Source organism: Epargyreus clarus, unplaced genomic scaffold (assembly GCF_041222505.1).
Source record: "Epargyreus clarus isolate Ecla_fem2 unplaced genomic scaffold, WU_Ecla_fem_2.2 ptg000029l, whole genome shotgun sequence".
In the NCBI taxonomy this organism is placed as follows: Eukaryota; Metazoa; Arthropoda; class Insecta; order Lepidoptera; family Hesperiidae; genus Epargyreus; species Epargyreus clarus.
Window position 1 is genome coordinate 5,860,313 of NW_027332235.1, and position 18,695 is coordinate 5,879,007.

Here is an 18,695-nt window from a genome sequence, read left to right on the forward strand (position 1 = left end):
CCGGCAACGACACCACCGCCACACCTTTTTCTACCTAATTCTAACAGCAGTGTTAGAAGCTGCTGTGTTCCGGTTTGAAAGGTGTGGTAAGGGAGACAGACTTTCCGAGGCGTTCCAGCTTAGTCCTCAGGCGTAGCGGCGCATCTGTGGCCGACCTCAGGTAGGAATATCTAATCCTATCTGGGGTTGATTACAGACGTCCATGGGCGGCAATAGCCACTTACCATCAGGTGGACTGCATGCTCGTCTGCTACTCCTATATTATAAAGAAAATGTACATTGTACACATAAATTCACCGCAATGAAAATATGACGACGAAAGTTGCATTATTACCTTCATCTATTCTAAATGTATGTAATCAAATAATAATAATATTAAGTTTTTAATAAGAACCTAGAAAATAACTATGATGAACAACGTGTTATCGAAACGGTGGTCTATAGATTAATAGTAACATTTTCTTTAACGCAATTCGGTCAATAAAACATATTAATTATTACATAAATCTAAAAGCTCTTAAAATGTTTTGGTTTAAGCCAGAGATTCTATTTTATTTTAACTTGGAACAATTTATTGTTGTTTAACTAAATTTGTCGTTTCTGACCACCTTACGTTGTTGTTTACTTACATTTATTATGTTTTTAAATGTAAGAATTATGTTTACATTATTTTGTTCAAAGTTGTTTTATACATTTTATTCGAAGTTTTATTTTAGGCACACGAACAAACATTAATGCAAGTAATTTATTATTATAATAGTTTGCACTTGGATCCATTATCACGATGCAAATAAACTCGGTCGTTGGAGGAACAGAAAAATACTGTTTATTTGTACATTTCAGAAGTAATTTTCATAAGTGGAGTTAAAGGAATCTTATAGACTATTTTGTGTAGAATGGTCTGTATATTTTAAAGTTAGGATACTTACCTAGGTATATTTGTAACCAGTACCCTTAGTATGAGACTTTACGTTTTTACAAAAGTGACTGTTTTTGTATTTGATTCCGTATTTCACATACATTTCCCATTAGTTCTGATACAGTCCGCTAGTGGCACTGATAGAAAATGTATGAGCAAATACGTAAACGAATACAAAACCAGACTTCCTAGCTTACCACACCACTACTAGACTACCACAGACAGGTGTTATTATTAAAATGGTGTTATTATAAAAATATTTTCATCATAGTACAATTTTTTCTTTCTTTTTTTGCCGTCGGTACGGGGAGGGTGTGACACAAAGGGCCGACTGCTCTTCCTCCTCTACTTTTTGGTCGCTTGTCCCCCTGTCCCCGCTGTCCTATGCGATGTTATTTTTGTTTTTCATTCCACCTTGTGTGAGCGGATCTTTAACGAAGTGTACTCCCATCGTGTTTATCGGAGTATTATGGCTTGGGTTGGAAATGAACGTAACTTTGTGGTTTTATTCGCAAGTAGGCGTGTAGATTTTCCATAGGTACTTGAACATGATTTTCTTTGCGTTTCGTTGTGTAATCGAAATTGTGAATAAATATGGAACCGCGGTTTTAAATTTGGTTTCTGGCGCAAGATTCGAGCCTTAAGCATGCACCTCTGATTTTTCGAAGTTATGAGTGTATTTGCAATATTTATTGCCCATTATATTCTATAACGGTGAAGGATAACATTATCTATACCATACTTATAAACCTTAATGAAAGCTTTTATGTCTAACGAGTGTTTTAACTTTTAAGAGGGCTTTGAGCTTTATTTCACCAGCTAAGTTGGATACATAGTCAAATGATATAGAATCGTTAAACGTCGAAGTCATCATCATCATCATCATCATCATCATCACCAACCCATTACTGTCCCACTGCTGGGCACGGGTCTTCTCTCATAATGAGAAGAATTAGGCCATAGTCCACCGCGCTGGCCAAGTGCGTATTGGTAAACTTCACATATCTTTGAGATTTTTTTTTATAAATCTCTCCGGTATGCAGGTTTCCTCACGACGTTTTCCTTCACCGTTTAGCAATTAATAATTTGTTTCTAATACGCATATAAATTTGAAAAATCAGAGATGCGTGCTTGGGATTTGAACCTCAGACCTCTCGATCGATAGGCCGAGTTTCTTGTCCACTAGGCTATCACTGCTTAAACGTCCCAACGTCGAAGTAACAAGGTTCAAATACCAGACTGCTTTCTAAAGTTTTTTTCTATTGCGATTTTTCCAAGTTATGTGCATTTGTGTAAGTTCTCCAAAAAATCAGAAAGGTCTATCAATCCGCACTTGTTCGGCGTGATTAACTGTGGTTATCTGAGCGAAGACCTTTAGTTATTAATTAAAACATAGGGTTTATGACAAAGTTGGTAGGTTTACATATTGTTTGAAAGGTGGTAAAAAAATGGGTCAACCAAAAAGATACTAACGCCAAATCTATTTTTTGCATGGCGTAGCTTGTGTTTCAGTGGAAGAATTTTTACCTACGTTGGCTTACTTACATCGGTAGGTAGCGAACATTTTGGTCCTCAGGAGAGCAACATCTCTGTGAACAGCTTCAAGTAAAATCTCTGTTCTGTACCGAGTTGGTTATATGGCCATAAACGGCTGTGACCACTTAAGTAGGTATAGTACGCGCCAAACTGCTAGTCCGCTCTGAAGTTGTTGCGAGCAGATGTAGTAGACTCATTTCTATATTCACTGTGGAATAGCAGTTTCGCGCGGAGTATACCCAGGTAAGTAAGTACCTTAGTAGACTGCATGCTCGTTTGATACTTCAATCAGAAAGAAACTTTGATCAAATCAATAGACTTCTCAACAAACCAATAACCATTTACTGAACTTATTGATGAAGGTAGATAATATAGACTTAACGCCCGAGCCTCGAATCAAAAGACCGTCTTTTCAGCCATCAAAAAATCTCACAACGACATTTTCATACAAAGCGGACCTATCTATTTCGAATGAAAGCACCGAACTGAGAATAAGGGAAACAAAATGTGTACAGACGAGACTAAACATTTCCAAGACGCTTTTGGGGTGGTGATGGGGGGTAGCGACCCCCTTTCACACACATATACCGCAAAGTTGGGTGCAAAGTTAGTTGTTCATGTGGGCATTCGAAAATGGGTCTTAGTGCTATTGAAATACGGTGGTGGCGACGGCAAAGGAAAACTTGGTGTCCCGATAAAACTGTTACACATAGGGCTGGCAACAGTTTTTCGTTCAGTTATTATAGTATTTTTAGATAGTTATAAAATAGAGTGCATGCAAAAACTGCAGGTAGTTTTTTAAATCCAAAATTTTAAAAAGTAATAGATACGAGTAGGTGTCAAAAATAGTATCTACATATGTTAGTTAGGAATATATTTTTTTGAATACTTTCACCTACTCACTACTCTACAATACTACCTAGGTAGGTACTCTACAATAAAGTTATTATGTGTTTTATATAACATTCAAAAACAAAATAAAAACATATTGTCGAAAAACCTTTTTTTTTTAATATTTATTTTGTATAGGCCAACGACGGCACTTACAAATTACTTCCAAACTTACAAATCTTACAAATTAATTACAACTGACTTCTTAATTAGAACTAAAATATCTATAGGTAATAAATATCTATGTACCCAGGTATATTTTTGCGTTTACACATAAAGTCAGCTCTCTTTTTTCTTCTCTACATTTTAATAAAATCATACCCAAGCTTGTAAGCTATTGAAACATTTAAAACTATATATCTCGGATAGCCCACAAGAACATGAAATAGGTAGATACTACCCTAAAATTACTAGATATTAAACTGAGCCACAGTTCGGGCGGATTCAGCTAGTACCTACCTATGTTTTTTTTACCTACCTACTATATCTTATAAAACAGTCGACAACCCTAGTTATACATTGTCCATTTATGAAAGAGCTCTGATAGTGCATTACAGTGAGGGTAGTTAGTAGGTGAGGAGGCGGCTCGGGGGGTCGAGATTGGTTTTGCGAGTGTGAGTGTATTTGTTCGAAATCTAAAGGCCATATAATAAGAAACCGTAGCTTGCATGTAGGTAGCTACTTATTTGTTTTGAGCGAATGATAGGTTCTGGATTCTGATCTTTACGTTTCTGATGTCGTAGTTAGGTAGGTATATTTATCAATACATATTATAAGTAGCTTATGTATTTACCTATTTATTTATCTTCATCGGCAACAACCCGTATCTTGTCCCACTGTAGGGCTTAGTCACCTCTGAAAAAGTGAAGTCCACTAAACTGATCAAATACGGATTGGTAGGAATAACTTTAAAGACTGTCCAATTACTACTACACTGTATCATACCATACCATACTATGGTCGTAGGAATGAAAAAAACATTATTCGTATTAAAAGTAGGTAGCTAGATACTAATGACAACCTACCTCTATTAATTGAAGTTAAGTTTAATACCTACATATCAATAAAAGAAAAGATTTTTGCATGACACGTTTCTCACACGGCCATGATACGGTGTAGTGGCTAGGCTCTTTTAAATATGAAGAAAATAATCATCTATAAATACCTGTACAAAAATGTAGGTAGGTACTTTCTTAGTTCACGAGACAAGAAATGAGCCCATCTTCAATTAAAACTTGACAACGCGACTGTACTATAACCAGTCGACGCGAGTGTACCGACCGGATGTCAAGAACAGGTGTAGCTTGACCGTACATTCTACATTTAAAATTCAATTTTCTACACAACAAAATAAGGTCTGCTACACAACAGAATCTGTTTAATACACAGTTCGGGAACTTGTCGACGGATTTTCAATCTTATTCCGATTTCCTACAGTAGAATTTTGAGTGGAGTTTTCGTACTGTTGTAACGATAATTAGCAATGAGATTTGTACCCGAGTTATTAAATCATATTTTTATTGGCGACTGTTATAAATAGTAATTTTTAATTTCGAGTTGTAAATTTAATAATGAGGCAAGAAAATAAGCGTGTAGGCGGTTAGTAACCTAGATTACTTTTTAATCTTATCTTTATATCTATCTGGTTTCTATTATTTCGTTTGTGACAATGAGAGTTAGTTTATAAAATTTAGGTCATTGTAATTTTAAAATTAGAATTAGCAAAATTGTCTCTTTTAAAATATGACTTTCAACACTTTAAAATATGAGATTCGTTCTAAATTCAAACTCGTCAACAAGTAGGTATAGTTATCGCCAAACTATTAGTCCGCTCTAAAGTTGTTGCGAGCAGGTGTAGTCATAGGTACCTACAATTTGCAATAGCGATGCGATTCATTTCTATATTGAGAGCGTACTAGCAGTTTTACGCGAGCTATACAACAGTCAGAAACATAAAATTGTTATAATTTATTTTATCCATGTGCTTCAATTATTTCAAATAATTGACAATTGAAATTTTGCAACGATTCGAAATTCAAACGATTCTTAAGTGCGACTACCTAATATTACAAAATTTAAAATTGGAACAGCAAATTTCACGTCGAAATGATTGACAGCACACCTAATCCAAACAAACGGTTCTAAATTTGATCTCGCCAACGCCAATCCGACAATAGAGCATTCCAATTCGGTGCGCTATTGTTGTGTAGAGCGTTCCGATTGGCCGTGGGGCACAATGGGGCACGCCCCACACAATGCCTATTGTCGTTGGAGCGCCGCCCAGTGAGTGGAAAATGTGTGGAATTTCCGGAAATAATCACGTTCAATTCTGAGAAATCGTGAGCTTTGAGAAACAATGGGTGTGTTATTTTAAGAAATTCGTTCATAGACATACATTCTTTGAACTAAATCTTCAACAGTGTTCTATTATTAAAATCGATATATGACGTAGAAGAAAGATAGATGAATTCATTGATATTTGATTGGAACCCATTTGTCCCATTGTTGGGCATTCTCCCCGCAAAGAGGGCGGCCTGAAGCGTTCAACACCACGTTGCTCTTACGCTGGATGATTTGTACCTACCCATTTCTCTAAGACGAATGAAAAAAATCAAAACTGGGATTTGAACCCAGAACCCTGAAGACGAAATCATATCTCTGTTAAGTAGATCCGTATGGTTAGTCTCTGCTTTATAATAACAATACTCTACTGCGCCGCAAATAAACGCTGCCTTGTAAAGGTCTGAAAGGTGTGATAGCGAAAAGATATTTAAAAATAACGTTCCAACATAGTCCTCAGGGATAACAGTGCTCTGTAGCCGACCTCAGATAAGACTACCTAATCTGATCTACGGTTAATTACAGATGTCCATGGATGACAGTGGCTTACCATAACTACATATTCCATTGCTAATTATATAATTACAAAAAACATACAACCAGATTCATCGGATCATTCCGTGTACCTAACCATAACATTCGAATAATCAAATCCGAGCACTCGAGTTCATAAAAATATCCCCAACGCAAATGGCCCATTAGCTAACTAATCTTCGTTTGTGAGCTAATATTTTGTCCAGCCCCATGTCCGCTACTTAGTTTTTAGGGTTCCGTACACATAGTGTAAAAACGGAACCCTATTACTAAGATGCCGCTGTCTGCCCGTCTGTCACAGGGCTACCTTGGGAACCGTAATAGATAGACATTGGTTGGACATATACCTATAGACACTTAATTTTTTACAGAGAATGTATAACAGTGGCCGCTATAACAACGAATACTAAAAATTAAAAAAGTTGGATAAAAAGCGGTTCCCGTACAACAAACAGGTATATTTCGATATTTCTCGAACTAACTGTTGAACCGTTACAGGTAAGTGGACAGATAAAATTTTCACAATGTCGGCATCAGGTACCTTTTGAAGGTTTCCCCCTCGTGAACAAAAAAAATGGTAGTTACCTACGTACCTACTTATGTTCCTACTTCAACGGCTACTATTATAACACATACCTACTAGAAATTATAAAAAATGAAAATTTTGGTGGTACGGAACCTCGGATGCGGGTTCGACTTGCACTTGGCCAATTATTTAAAGCTTTTACGTAAGCTTTTTGGAAAGTAAGTAGACGCTTTTACAGCACTTAGCGACCCGATATATTTTTCAGTTTTTTGTAAAATGACTTTATTTTCAGTTAACGGCACGCTAATGTGTTTCGTTGCTTTAATGATTATTAAGATGTCGCTTAGGATAAGTGGTGGGAAGGTGAGCGATTGAGCTTTTTGTTTCAATATATTCACTTTTTAGTAGATAAGTAGATAGAAGATAATGTATGTAGGTACATTATGGACGAATAGGTATTGTTTTTAAATTTAGTAGAAAGTAATGGAAAGCATTGACATCGCCAGTGGTACAGTGGTCGAAAATTAGGCTTCCCAATTTGAGAGTCCCAGGTTCAAGTCCCAGACACAGCCTCGATTTTTCGTAATTACCTATCTACCTATTTGCGTAAGGAATATAAATTAATTATCATTTACTTTGACGATGAAGAAAATTGTAAAAAAACTTAAACGTCTGAAAATACTTACCTACCTAACAAAACTCAAAAATCTGTGAAGTTTGCACTATGGTCCAAATCTATCTCATTCTAAAAAGCTTTTGCCCAGCAGTGGGACAATAATGGCAAAGATTATATTATCACCTAACCAGTTAAACCACATAGCAACACATATAGGTATCTATTACATCCCTTTACTATTTACTTACACAAACCTATATTTACTAACCACAAATTACTCCGTCGATATCAATATAACATACAAATAACAGAAACATATTCATATGATTTTGATAGTAAAATTTAATAACAGCGTTAAATTAAAGGAGAAACTGACATCAAACGCCTTAAAATTGCTACCGATAAAGCATTTCGTTCGTAATATTATGTTACAGGCGATGTAAGGACCTACTTATCAAAATTTGTTAATATGTACAAGTAGGAACGTAGAGGAAGAAATAAATAGAGCTCTAATTAAGTAACTCTTGACATCTGGAAAAGTAGGTAGATACCTATTTACAATCTACATACCTATGTGTGTTACTCTTTTAAGTAAGTATAAACCTTAATAGAATGATAGTAAAACTAAATAAACTTTAAATTTACTATGTGTCTTTATGTGATAAAATTGTTGCAGAATAAAGTTAATTCCGTGCCAAAATATTTGCAACACTATTGTTGAATACAAATTCCTAGGAAAAATGACGGGCCGTTGAATTATAAAATTGGTTAATTAGATAATTTTAATTTCGTTATTATTTTAGCAGTCTATTTAATTATTTCGTCGTAGGTATAACTACATATGCCTATGTTTGATATCTTTAGTTCGATGAACTACTAATTAAAGTGCCTTTACTTCTTACAGGATCTTCGTGATGAAAATGTTCATCTAAATTAGATCGATATAGGTACCTACCTATCTGCCTATGTCATGTACCTTTAAATTATAAAAACTACAATAAAAAGTATGTATTATTACTGTCCCACTGCTGGGCTCTTCTCTCCTAAAGTTAAAAGAAAAGTTTAAGCGATAGCCCATCAAACTGGCATTTCACACTTCATTGAGCCCTTTTTAGTTACCTTTATATAGGTTTCTTCATAGGATCTACCATTATGTGAGCAGGTTATTGGTATTGTAATTATAGATATAACTTAACATATGACCGGATTCTATATAGGTAACTTACAAAAATTATAATTAAAGATATGACTTACAAAAATTTTCATATGCCCAAATTTGAACTCCGGACCTCCAAAGTGGGTACCTACTAACTTCATTGGCCATACTAAGATTATCCCATTAACCGACCAAAACGACCTGTGAAACTTACCTCGACCTCGACCTTATTTCCTAAGCAATAAGGGTCAAATTATTTACTGAACATTATATTGTGATTTGCACTGGCTACCTTTATATGCAATTTTAAGCAACTAAGGTTATTATTATGAAGTCAATAAAGACTATTTTCATTTATGTGCTCGTGATATAGAATGGCTCGTTTTCGTTCACTCCGTCTAACATATCTTTAAATGACTTGTCATACTGCTAGCGAATAAACGATAAAGAATTTGCATTATTCTTGAAAATAACACGTTGCTACCAAATTCTCTTTTGTGGTGCATTAAGATTCAGATAGGTACAGGTAATTTTAATTCATACCGTTTCACAGATAAGACTTTTTTATGATATAGGTTTATTAGACGAATATGCAGTCCGACTGATGGTAAGTGACTACTGCCGCCCATGGAAATCTGTAATCAACCCCAGAAAGGATAAGATATTCATACCTGAGTTCGCCCACAGATGCGCCGCTGTCCCTGAGAACTAAGCTGGAACGCCTTTGAAAAGTATGTCTCCCTTATCATACCCTTCAAAGCAGAACACAGCAGCGCTTAACACTACTAATATTAGGCAGAAATAAGTATGGCGATGCTGCCGCCGTAGTCGAACCACAAAGTGTTCTAAAATAAAAAAAAAAGATTTGTTCAATAAATAAATAAAAGTTTATTACTATTCTTTTGTTTCATATCATATAAACATCACTCATATATTTACTCTACTAATAAATTTCACGCAGATCTTAGTTAGTTATTCACTTATAGCTTACAATACGACAAACCCCGTCAATGTTTGAAGACACCATCAAAACGAAGTTAGTTTGTGTGGGTTATGAACGAGGGGGTGAAATGAACCCGTTATCTCGGAAGGGTTGAGGGTTGTATTGAACGAGATATGGAACAATCTCAAAGTTTGCGAGTAATTACGATCAAATGAAGATGGTTTTGGTGTAAAGATGTTTATGTTTTGAAGGGAGGTTTAATATACCGTGCTTGGTTCATATTGTGAAATGTAAATGAGCTATCTAGGTAGGTATATTTATTGTGGATTATGTTATGTTTGTTTATTTGTAAGGTTGACCGTACTATTGATTTTGAGACCTAGGCCGATTTTGGTAAAACTTTCGTGTAGAGGTAAAGGATTAAAAATAGCAAAACTTTATTTTTTTATCGCAAAGATATAGGCGGTTTTTGCATGTAGATACCTTTTTATATTAGAGCTGACATATTAGATAGATACGGTTTAACCCACCTTCAGTACCTAATCACAACAATTAGAATACCATGACGACCTTACAGAATCAAGAATTTGTTCCAGTAAAATAAGATGAATTCAATAGACACGTACCTAAAGTCATTTAGGTATGTCAATACTTACTAACAGAAGGTACATCTACTTTAATCTAAATTTAGATATGTAAAATTACTTAGTACTTTAAAATATAGGTAAAAGTATCTACCCAATACGTAGACAAAGCCGTAAGTAGGTGCCTACCCATATGTGTATGTTAGATAGCTATATATATAGCTAGGAAATACCCCACCTATTATCGTCGTACGTGACAGCTCTAAGTACGCTAAACAAAAGACAGAAGGACTAAAAAGACTAAAACAGTCACCTCATGGCACGGGCGCGGCAACTAATTGGCGTCACTTAGCGCGTCTATCTATTTAAAGATCGAACAGCTTTGAATCCAATCCGCCATTGCATTTCCGCCTCCGGTTCCTTGCTTTACCATCACAATCGCCCATTCGATTTTATACTCGATTCTCTAATCGTTGGAATTAATCGATTTGTTTTGTTAACTAATTAAGAATTTGTTTCTGGAATGTAGAGTTTTTCTGGTTTCAGGTAGTTGACCTGGAACTCCTGTGTGTAGGTAAAACCCATGCCAAGGATTTTCATTTTTTAATATACACCTATATAGGTAGAAACCCCTAGGCTTGGGTTAGCTTAGGTTAGGATGCGTTTAGGTTAGACTCCGCTGAAACTAATAGGCCTCAAATAGCGGAGCTGCGAAAATAGGCACCTACCTAACAGTAGTGCTATGAAGGGTTCAACCTTTCCAATCAATAAGATGAATACACGACAGAGATTCGATCTTTAAGAGTAACAAAACTGTAGATACCAATCGACACATTTAAACTTCAAACTAGTTGTTAAACAAGTCTGACCCTAAAATATCTTAATCAGTTTTAAAGGTTTAACAAGATACAACGGATATCCCTGTATTAAAATTTGAAAAATCTTTTATTGATCAGCTTGTAACATTATATGTGGTAATATAGATAATAATCACGTTTAATGACTTTATTAATTAGTTAATGCTACTGATTCGGGAAGATATGAGGCATGGGACACAGGAATTGGTATCTTTTATCTATTTTTTGTAGTTAAAATACCACAGATAACATGGTATTATGAGTTGTTATGTAAGAAGAATCTGGCACCGCTTTTACTCGAGTTAAAACGTTAGTAATAAAGAGTTCTAATAAAAAGTTATTATTTCAATAGATAGGTAGGTAAAAAGATAGGTACGTATTCATTATAAATAATAATCATTCATTCCGTTTATTTTTAAGTAGTAAAAAAATAATGATACCTGATCGTAGGTAAGTAGATAACCTAAGTACCTACTATTACTTCGATTATAAACATCTGTTTTTAACTTCTGACCAGTGTCCTACCTGTACCCTTACCATGAGTTTTTATGTTTTGACAAATATGACTGTTTTGGTATTTGTTTACGTATTTACCTATACAAATTCCAATCAGCGCCCCTAGCGGATTGTATCAGAACTATAGTGTTCGTAAGGTAACATTATATATCCAAATTAACAAAATGGCGCTTTATGTTTTGTCTCTCTTTTTTGCGAAAATGTGAGGCAGACAAAAAGACTTAAGTATATACTTATTGTTACATTTACTCAGTGTACTGAAGCGAACGGAGCAGAATAATGGATTGAGTAAACGTAACGTAAAATTATGGGATGTTTTGAAAACTCATGGTAAGGGTACTACTGGTCACAAATGCGTTGGTACCCCCTGAGCTTAGGTACCTACCTAAGCATAGTTGAAATATCAGGTATAAATGACTCTCCTTTCCCACATTTATCAATACAGAACACGGTAACGTTTAACACCACTGTCTACAGTAGATAGGTCTAGGTAGAGTTGCGATCATAATGTCAAACAGTAAAGATCTTTACAACAAAAATAGATCACATTTCCTTTGTCCTCAAAACAAAGTTGAACTCTATTCATTATCAAAACGCCATCTGTAACGATCCATCCAATCAAACCAAACGTTACACAATCTCGAGCAGTTCTTAGGAAGTTGGAATAAGGGTCTGTAAACAAAAACAGTGGAAACCAATCAAGTAATTGGCGGGTGGCATCGGTGTCGGTTGCTCCGTCGATAATCTTCGGTTCGACCATAGAGTGATTAAGAAATAGAAGTGTCATGTGAATAGGAAAATAATTATTAAAAAAATAATAGAAGTGACATGTGGGTATATAAGAACGATAACAAATATAAAAAAATCTTTAAGTAATCGTGATAGACGCCGGTTGAAATTTGACCTCTCGACCGAGGGTTTCGAGGTTCCCCAAAAAAATCCCAGGCCTCTGATTTTGCAAAGTTATGTGTGGTTTATAAATCAATTATCACGTGATTCAACGTTGAAGAAAATCGCTACTATCCTGTAGTTAAACGTGGCTGTAGGTAGACTGCTAATTTTATTTTTGCATACAAAAGTAAGTTCTAAATAACTGTGAGTCTGCAATCTGCATATGCCATTTCTGATTATTATTAGGTCTACGATAACGACAAAGGGGAGCTACTTTCAGGTAGCGAGGGAGGTTTTCGGGTGTCCTGCTGTATGTTTTCGTAATTAAAACTTTTGATAAGATATATAGGGATTTTCTTCATTGTAGATACCTATACCTACCTATACGTCGGTATAATAAAAGAAGTAACGTTAGAGTTAGTACTCAGTGTTACTAAGTATCTACCTACTAACAGACTGAAAAACTAATCAAAACTTAGGTAGGTTAGGTGAGCTTGGTATCTACCTAGGCATTATTTTAGGTGTATACCTATACCTACCAATGATCATGCCATTTACAATACCTACAATACAATATAAAACTCTTTATTGTACACTTAATTAAAAATAACAAAAATACCCCGTTAGATACCTATTATGTAATGTCTGTACTTAGGTATAGTCTGCGTAAAACTGCTAGTCCGCTCTCAATATAGAAATGAATATCGCCATAGTTAGTGGGATAATCTTATTATGGCCAATGAAGTTAGTAGGTACCCACTTTGGAAGACCGAGGTTCGACTCCGGTCATATGTCAAATTTTTGTAAGTTATGTCTATGTTATGCCATAGCAAATTGTATGACTACCTGCCAGCATCAACTTCAGAGCGGACTATCAGTTTGACGCGGACTACACTAGGCAAACACTTGTACCTAAATGACTGAGTATCTACCTACCGTAATGGAGATGGCACGAAAAGCAATTTTCATGGGCTCACTAAAACAAGTCTCCCATGTGGGACGGCGCTATGTGAGTTATATGGTCGCATGATATATAGGTATTACTTTAAAGCTATCAAAATAGGTATTGGGTAGGTATAAGTACACACTGCAGGTAGGTAGGTACCTACATATCTACCTTCCTTTAAAGAGAGATAATGGTACGATATATAGGTAGGTACACAAATATGTACCTACCTATATATCGTACCATTAGTACCTACATATTAGCACTTTGTGAAAATTGATAAAATAAGAATTAATTGGATAGGTGATTGACCTCATAGTAGTTTGAGCGACACAAGGCAGTAATATTGTCTCAAATAGTAGGTATCCGCTAGTAGATATTAGGTACCTACATACTACCTACTACGTACCGATCTACTTATGTAGGTAGGTAATCAATACCTAGGTAAGTAAAAGTAAATACCTTCCTAAGAAAAAATATATTTGGCTGTTGTTTTATTATCTATTCTTTTCCTCAATAATTCAAATTACCTAACAGCTATATCTAAAGGTACCCAAATGGTTAGCTATTAAGATCTAGATAGGTGTCTACCCAATATTTTTATTACCTACGTTGCCAGAGGTTATTGCACTTTACTTTAGGTATCGGTATGCTAAGTGCTAACAGGTTTTAAATATCTGTAGATAAGTTGAATAAATTAATTCAGGTCGTTACGATTATGCTAAGTGATAACAATGTAACGCCTTGCTGGGACAAATGTAATGGATTGTTTGGATATAATCTGTGAATAATGTAAATAGGTAGGTACCTACAGTCCGCGTAAAACTGCTAGTCCGCTGAATATAGAAATGAATCGCGTCGCCATAGCAAATTGTATAACACCTGCTCGCAACAACTTCAGAGCGGACTAGCAGTTTCGGTGATAACGTAGATAGCGGTTGGAAATTCGGCATCTCCCATTTGATTTCTCCCATTTGTCTGGGGTTCAAATCCCAAGAAGTCATGTGCGTTTTAGAATTGAAGAGAATAGAGGGATTAGAATAATACCTAGATACCTATCTATTAGGTAATAAAATTATCACTAGGTTTACCTAACTGTCGGGCAACTCTTGGAATTCTGTAAAAAAAGCTCTCAAATTTGTGTGAAATCCATAAATCCAGACTGGGCCAATGTGGTTGATTATGGCTTAAATAGTTCTCAATCTCGAAACAAGGTCCAGCAATCTCTGCCCAGCAGTGGGATAAAAAAACAACTTTATAAAGCACTCCTACTTAAAATGCAAAATGTGTAAAAATCACAGCTGAATAAATTGACTAACAAAAGTAACTTAAAATAAAGAAAATAAATAGAAAGGACATTTTACATAGCTAGGTTACCCTTATTATGTACTAAGTAGGTAGGTATGTCCTTTAATTTGAATCTTATCAGGAGTCAAAAATAAAAAAGAATTCAGAAATTAAGTAAAAGGTACGACGACGGTACAAATACGGTACCGACGGACGGTACATACTCAAAGTACCAACTTAAGCCTTCGTTCCTACATGAAAACATTGGCTTGACCTTGTATCACAATTTTGCGAGATAAAAAGCCAAAGTCATAACCTGTACGAAGACATGAACAGAATTCAAATTTCTAAGAGAAATCATGATACGGAACTCTGTCCCCGAGCCCGCCTCTTACTTGACTGGTTTTTATTAACTATAGGTAGTTACCAACCTAATATTGAAGTTGAAACGCTTACGAATCAACCAGATACCTAAAACTAAGAACAATGTAAAATTTATTTTGTAAAGAAAATTGTTGGTTACATTTGTAGGTACGAGTTATAATTTATTGGCATTATTATTATTGTAGGTAGACGCGACCAGTTCGACCTTGTATTACATACCTGTAGATAATGCGTCCAGAGTATAATGGAATTTTTTGTGTACGATATGCAAATGTATAGAGCGACGAATGTCTAAAAATATTCGTCGGTGGGATCGTATTTCGTCGAGAGCTCCGGTGGGAAAGTCCGTTGTCAACAACAATAGAGCGCCAATCGCGCAACCAACTCGCACACAATAGACGTTTTCCGTAGCCACGCCTAACAATGCACGCCCAGTCCGGCTGGTTCGGAATAAAGAAAATTTTCTTCACAAATACCAGTGTAACAGCGATTGTATCGACTTTTTAAACGCCCTCGTAGATCGCACTCCCACCTGACTCATTGTGGTGTGCGAGTTTCCACAATGAGCGTCTGTTCGCACACACACTGCAGCGGCGGCACACTCAAAGACGTTCGCCTGGGCGGGGCCTAGAACGGGACGGAGTCGCCTAGTCGCCGAGCGCGGCCGAGCGAGAGGGCGCTACGACCACGCACACAATATCCGCTAGAAGAGGACGGCCGTACCGCTTTGTATAGATTCCGATTAGACAATTGATTGTAAATGCATCTGAGCGTCTAATCGCCTAGTGCTTGATTAGTGGCGTTTTTTGGTTTACGTCGGAGGTTTAGGTTTAGACGTGACAGTCAGGTGGTAGGGCTCGAAGGACGGCATTGTTCGTAGGGCAGTGACATTAGGTCGGTGCGTCCTTGTCGCACGCGCGGGGCGGTGGTCATTGTAGCGTGCGCGTATTGTCGACGAGTTTCGATCTGCTAGCATTGTGTGTTGGCGCCGCGCGCTAGTCAGACGTGTGTCGCGCTCCGATCTCGAACACGATCGCGAATCCCGACTTTTGTTGGACCATTCTGTTTTCGTTTATGTTCTGTGTTTTTTGTGTTCTTAGTGACTTGACTGTGAATAATGCCAAATAATTGTTGTGATAGGACGGTCGGACGTGTTAATGTTTAGTTTATTTTTGTTTGTCCCCTAATCGTTTTTGATACTTTTTCACTGATGTCTCAGCAAGCGGGAGGAACGATGGTAACGCATCTGAAGGTAAGTGAATTATATTTTCTAGACATCGTAAGGTTGAGATAGAGAAGATATTTTCCTATAAGACCACTCGCGACGATATGCAAGGAGCTAAAATTAAATCGTGCTTACCTACGCTTATTTTATAAGCTTTGAAATCAAAAGTAGGATTTTATAAATACATTGTATAACGAATGCTACTTATAATATTCCTATTAAAAATTAAAAATGAATGAAATTTCGACACATAATATTTTTCCATATCATGTAACAGAAATTTGGTTAAGGTTTCGGTCATACGATTTGAAATTATTTGAAATATAAGTCAATTTTAATGCGTGAATATTTTCGAAAAGGCTTTGAATACTATCTTCGGACAAGATTTGTGACAAATGGTCTTCGACCTTATAATTTTTGATCTGAATTATTATGCGACTTTTTATTTTCCGAAAACTGAATCCTAGATACTTTTTTGGGTCGATCGTGATGTGGATAACGTAATTTGTATTTACTAAGGTTATCTATTAAAATTTATTTCAAATATAACTACGCTTTTATAATAAAATTTAGATCACATATTACACATTTGGGCAAGATTTCCTGGACAAATCACCGTAATTCATAGCTAGGAACAGGTTTTCCACCCCGCTGACCTATTATGAATGGTTGTAGGACACTACCCCATTTTAACCGCTAAATTAAAGGAATGTTCTGACTTCCAATTTCCCCTTTGAGACCGGATTTTTTTGAAGTAATATGCGATACGAAATTAATTACGAACCTTACACTTGTTTCAACGCTTATGATTTGATGAGGTAATACCGAGGGAGGAAGTGTATATGACTGAGTTTTCTTTAACCTAAAAGGTACATGAAATGTAACCTGAAGTCGGCATCAATCTTTAAAAATCTAAGCAGGTAACCATAGATTAGTAAAGATTACTCACTCATAACAAGAAAATGTACCCAGTTTTGAGAATTGAAATAGTTGCGTAAAAAAGTTTTGCCACGTCTCCGTGCTAAAATGTCCCTAAAATATTTGAAATAATTATTTATTTATTACGTAAATTACGCAGTATTAGTTATTTATTCGTAAATTTTCTCTAAAAATGTTTTTATTTGTCAAGAATTCAAAAAAAGAACTTACTATACTAAAATAAGCCGTTTGTGGCTTCATTCAATTTCAAGGCGGCGAAGTATCTTTACTAATCTATGTAGGTAACATACCCTTTTTAAGGTACAATATTTTTGCTTCTTAAATATAAGCCGTATTTATATGTGACACTTTAGGTACCTAATTATGTAGTGAGCGTATGTAATATGTAGGTAGTTAGCGGACATGTGGGATCTATTGGTAGTTACTTATACCATAGTAGGTAGGTATTTCTTAAGCAATGCACCCGGGATTTCTGTACTTAGCTAATTCCAGGGAAAGAGTAGATATCCCATTCCTGTTATTCCTACAGGCGTTGTAACCTATAGCCACAAGGAGTGTTCATGCATTACATAGGTAATGAACAGTATTTGAAGGTGGTAGAACCCTGTGGTTCGACTCCGGCGGCACTACCACCACACCTTTTTCTGCCTTATAACAGCAGTGTTAGGCGCTGCTGTGTTCCGGTTTGAAGGGTGTGGTAAGGGAGATAGACTTTTCCGAGGCGTTCCAGCGTAGACCTCAGGTGGGAATATCTAATCCTATCTGGGGTGATGTCCATGGGCGGCAGTAGCCATTTACCATCAGGTGGACTGCATGCTCGTCTGCTACTCTTATATTATAAAAAAAAAGTAGGTATTTCTGTAGTTAAGCGATCAACCCACCTGGGAGTAATGCCTAATTCCCTTATTCCCTGTGACTAACGAATAAATAATTAAATTATATTTTAAATAATGATATTATATTTTATTTTAACACGAGTAAGAGCTACCAACGATGTAGTCTCTGCCTTGCCCACAACCTTCAGAACAGACCCAGCTTTACATTATTATTAGGAAGAACTATAATGACAAAGGTACCGATAACTACTTAACCATAGAGTTTACCACCTTAAAATGTAAAGTTCAATGTAATATCCACCATAATTCGATTTGAAACGAATTATTATGGAGTGCTTATTATTAATGACTATTAATTTGTACTTATAAACAATTCTAAGGTCAATTGTGCCACCTGTCGAAAACATGTGTCGTCTTATCAGATTTGGGTTAAACAAAGGCTAATAAATACTGACATTAGATTCATGTACGTATAATATTTATACCAAACAAGATCAAATTTTACCAACACCTGACATGTAAATGTACATTGACAGGTATCTAATTATCTCGATTTTAAGTACCTCAAAGTACCTGAAATCGAGATACCTTACGTTAAATTAAAGGTACATTCAATCTACATATTAAAGTGAATGTACCTTCTCGTTTTAAGGTACCTTACTGTTAATACTATAAGCAGTTAGAATTGCTTATACCTAAATAAGCTTTCTACAAAATGTAAGAGGATTTCTTACTGATATATATTTTTTTGCAAATGTTTAAGAAGTTC

At 35.9% G+C, this 18,695-nt stretch overlaps 1 protein-coding gene across 3 annotated transcripts in view; it reads left to right on the forward strand.

Annotated features, from left to right (window-relative positions):
• Positions 1–18,695, forward strand: part of Sox102F (transcription factor Sox102F) — a 376,128-nt gene that overhangs the window by 198,688 nt on the left and 158,745 nt on the right. Inside the window, exon 1 of one of the 3 annotated variants that reach the window (XM_073089570.1) lies at positions 15,896–16,178. The exons of the other annotated variants lie outside the window; for them this stretch is intronic. The gene's annotated coding sequence lies outside the window, so the exon portion shown is untranslated. Of the gene's footprint in view, positions 1–15,895; positions 16,179–18,695 lie in introns of those variants that run through there. 3 annotated transcript variants of the gene reach the window in all.